Source organism: Palaemon carinicauda, chromosome 10, assembly GCF_036898095.1.
Source record: "Palaemon carinicauda isolate YSFRI2023 chromosome 10, ASM3689809v2, whole genome shotgun sequence".
Taxonomy (NCBI): domain Eukaryota; kingdom Metazoa; phylum Arthropoda; class Malacostraca; order Decapoda; family Palaemonidae; genus Palaemon; species Palaemon carinicauda.
In genome coordinates this window covers 43,720,435-43,725,434 of record NC_090734.1, presented here as the reverse complement: position 1 = coordinate 43,725,434, position 5,000 = coordinate 43,720,435, and positions in this window count along the sequence as shown.

The following is a 5,000-nucleotide window of genomic DNA, read 5'->3' as shown; positions in this document are numbered from 1 at the left end:
TTATATAATTCAAATCTGATTTATTGTGATAATTGTAGAAGTGTCACACTTAAGTCAGTTGTTATCGAAATATATAGTATACTTATTCTAAAGAGATTAAAGAGGAAGATTGGTGAAAACCTGAGAGATGAATAAGCATGATTTGGAAAAGTTGGAAGTTGCACTGACCATATTCTGATTTCGAGACATCTCTTACAAGAATGCATAGAATACAGCAATACCCTTTTGATAGCATTTGTGAACTACCGAAAATCCTTTGATAGTGTGCACCCGCCAATTTTGTGGTGACTCCTGCGTTATAATGGAGTTCCTCTTATATATATAAAACCGGATTAACACTATTCGTGAGCATAGCAAGTGCAAAGTTAATGTTAGAGGAGTCCAATGAAATCAATTTACTATGAAAAACAGAGCACTTTAAAGGAATGTGCTGTTACCTATGCTGTTTATACTTCTCATGAATTTTTTTTATTGCGTAGAAGAGTCAGTCATGGTGGAGAAGTATTGGCTTGGATTGGAAATAGGATATAACTGATCTGGGGTATACTGATCATGCTGTCCCTATTTGTAAGACACCATTGGATTTGCAATACTTGCTTACCAGAATAAATGAAATATCATAGGAGTTTGGAAATAATGCAAATAGAAGAAAGGCAGATGATGAGAACAAAATATGCAATATGGTTGGGAGGTGAAAGGATTGATGAGGTAGAATCCTTCAAGTATTTAGGAACTATGCAAGGTCATTAGAATTGGAGTTTACTGAAAGATTGATAAAAATCAAACCAGACAATGGCTAGGTTGAATAAAATTGAAAATCAAATAGCCTAAAATGATCTATAGAAATCCAGCTATATGTCAGTTTATTGATATCTGTGTTACTGTATGGACCAGATCCGTATGACAATGAAACGATATCCAACAGGTTTAGTAGATTTGATAACAAAAACCCTCTGAAGGATATTGAGAGTAAACAAGATTCAAAATGAAAATATAAGAGAGACAGCTCGTGCACCATATATGGAGATCAAAGGAGTGAGGGGTAGCTAGGGAGAGTTAGCATATGATCTTCTCACTATTCAGGCTGAGATTATTTCACCTAACGTTTAACTGGGTTTCGCAAGGCACTCAGAGTCTTGGAAGACCCAGGCCTAAATAGCTTGGGACAATGAAGCATGATGTAGATTATGAATGGAGAGGTATTGATTCAAAAACTCATGAGGGAGACGACAGACAAAATCTAATTGAGGCTCTTTGCATTGGCGGATTTATTGATGATGATGATGATGATGATGATGATATATATATATATATATATATATATATATATATATATATATATATATATATATATATATATATATATATATGTATATATATATATATATATATATATATATATATATATATATATATATATATATATATATATATATATATATATATATATATGTGTGTGTGTATATATGTGTGTGTATAATTGTCTATATATATATATATATATATATATATATATATATATATATATATATATATATATATATATATATATGTGTGTGTGTGTGTGTGTGTGTATAATTGTCTATATATATATATATATATATATATATATATATATATATATATATATATATATATATATATATATATATATATATATATATATATATATGTGTGTGTGTGTGTGTGTATGTTTATATATATATATATATATATATATATATATATATATATATATATATATATATATATATATATATATATATATATTTATTTATACATACACACATGTATATATATATATATATATATATATATATATATATATATATATATATATATATATATATATATATATATATATATATATATTTATATATAAATATATATATATATATATATATATATATATATATATATATATATATATATATATATATATATATATATATATATATATACCACTTATGTGGCTAGTATATACGGTATTGTACTGATTGCTAACTTTTGATACCTATAATCTTCCCATAATTATTTTTTTTTAAGAGTCTTAACGTAATTCTTACGAAAGCAAAAAAAGTTAACGTAACACTTTGTAAGTTCCATTCCAATAAAAGTATGTGTATGACTTTTGCAGAGGTTCTACAAGATTCCATTCTATGTGAATTGTCTTTATGGTAGGTTTCATAAACTTGATCAATATTTCAAGCAAAATATACTTGTAGTTCCAATGCAAACATTATGATTGTTACAAAGTAACATATATTTACATACTTAGAAGACAATCATCTCAAGTAAATATATTGTTTTCCTTCAATGACCCTCAAAAACTTATAATATTTTTTTTTTTTTTTTATAGGGTTTTATTATGTGAAACAAGGTTATATTTTCGCAATCTAGATATCTGTGACAAATTTTCTGAATTTTAGCTAACAAAACAATTCTCAATCATCTCATTAAACATAATGGAGAGTCTTCATTGAATTATCTAAGAAATAGGAATATTGCTTATATTACTTATATTTTATATTGTTATAACAAAAAGATCAACAGAAAAAAATATTGCAGCATGAGCAATATACAAATTTCGTTCAAATTATAAGAATCTACGAGCTATTGATATGGTGTGTCAAATCATTAACGTAAATGATAAGATTTTTTTTAATAGTGTCACAACAAGAATCAACATAATCACAGAGTTTTCTAATTATATAATCAGCATCTTCCATTTCCAAATGACAAAAATAAAGGCCATGGATCTGAATTTTCATGAAATATAGCTTTAGTCTTACCATCTCATCTTCATTAACTGACTGGAATATCGGATATCATTCCGGACACACCCACGCACACACACACACACACACACTCTCTCTCTCTCTCTCTCTCTCTCTCTCTCTCTCTCTCTCTCTCTCTCTCTCTCTCTCTCTCTCTCTCTCTCATACACACACACAAACATACACCCACTTAGCATCTACAGGTATGAGAGATTAGAAAAGTTACATTAAGAATCTACTTGAATAGTTTAAAGTATTCATCAATCATATAACAAGAGTACAATAACTATATAGATTATTATTATAATTTTTATTGTATCATGATCATCTTTATTATTATTATTATTATTATTATTATTATTATTATTATTATTATTATTATTATTATTATTATTATTACCTGCTAAGATACAACCCTTGTTGGAAAAGCAGGATGCTATAAAATAGCTCAGTGAGAATAGGAAAGAATGAAAGCTAAAATATTTTAAGCAAAAACAGTATTAAAATAGAAATTTTCTATATTAACTATAAAAAAAGAAAAAAAAAAGACAAAACAAGATGAAGAGAAATAAGATTGAATAGTGTGCCCGAGTGTACCTTAAAGAAAAACTGTAACCCAAGACAGTAGAAGACAATAGTATAGAGCCTATTGTACTACTCAAAAAAGAGAACAATGGTTTAATTATGAAGTGTCCTCCTAAAAGAGCTGCTAAACATAGCTATAAAGTCCCTTTTATCTTATCATGAGGAGAGTGGCCACTGAACAATATATTACAGTGCAATAGTTATTCCCTTGAGAGAAGAAAAACTGTTTGGTAATTTCAGTGTTGTCAGGTGTATGAGTACAGAAGAGAATATGTAAATAAGAGGCCATACTATTTTGTGCATGTGTAGGCAAAGCGAAAATGAAATGTAGCCAGAGAGAAGGATCTGATGTAATACTGCCTGTCCAGTCAAAGGACCCCATAACTCCATAGCGGTAATATCTCAACGCGTGGCTGATATTCTGGCCGTCTTACTTAGACAAGGGTAAAGTACACAGGTAGGTTACATACCGGCATATGCTTTTTTTTTCCTCTTCTTTTAGACCTTTCTGTCCGTCTCTAACATAATACATTGAAGTCATTTTAAGGGCAATCCACTGATGGTGTATCATATTATATCATCCCTAATTCTCCCAAGCAAAAAAAAAAAAAAAAAAAAAAAAAAAAAAAAAAAAAAAACCTAATTAAGAACCAGTCATAAGTATTTGAATGAAGGGTTTTTTCTTAAAAGGATGTAATACTGAAGTGAGCCTGATTAACGAAATTCCAAAATTTTACATAGTTATAAGTGGTTATTTTTGAGATAGCGAATTAACGAAGAATCGTTGAGCCAAAAAACTTTGTGTATTAAGCGAAGTTGTTAAAGAAGAGATTTTTTTTCTTTCTTTTTAAATTACAAAATATCAGATATAATGAATGCACTACCTACCTCACTGATAGGGGCTAGAGGCTAGAACTTATGAACAGTGGAAATTACTGATGGGATAGGTTGAATCGATTATCCGCCAAATTATACAGAATGATGTCTTTACTTATAGAATTTATGAATTAAATAGATATAGACAAAATTTGAAAAAAAAATTACAAAAATAACGATTAAAAAAGGGAAGACAATTTGAAAAACAAATGGATGTTTATTATACAGGTTGTAATAAACAAGAAAAAAAAGTCGATTTAATTTTTGAAGTAAAATTATTTCAGAGCTTTCGCTCCTGTATAAAAGTTTCTACTGCATAATGTTGCGATATATTGTTTGACTGATCACTATGACGGAATGGCAGATATAACCAAAATGAGAGCAACAAAGAGTACTATGATTTCGAAATATGATAACAGTACCTGATAGTTAGTGAAACAACCAATGTTTATTAGAAACACATTCGAACACTAATAAATGGGCAATAAGAATTTGACTTGAATAAAAAAAATTTGAAATTAAGATAATTTAAAGTGATGAGAATTCCATAAAATGTTCGTTTAATAGGAAAAACTGCAAGATCAAAATTAAAAATTAACATATGGAAAAATAAACATGTAACCGAAATACCTGTCACAGAATGAGTATCTTCTAATAAATATACTCTAACATTGTTTAATTATTTCATAAGAATTAACAGTTGAACAATGTTCAGAAGACTCTTTGCAAATTATAAGAAAATGGGTTTCAGAATCACAACAA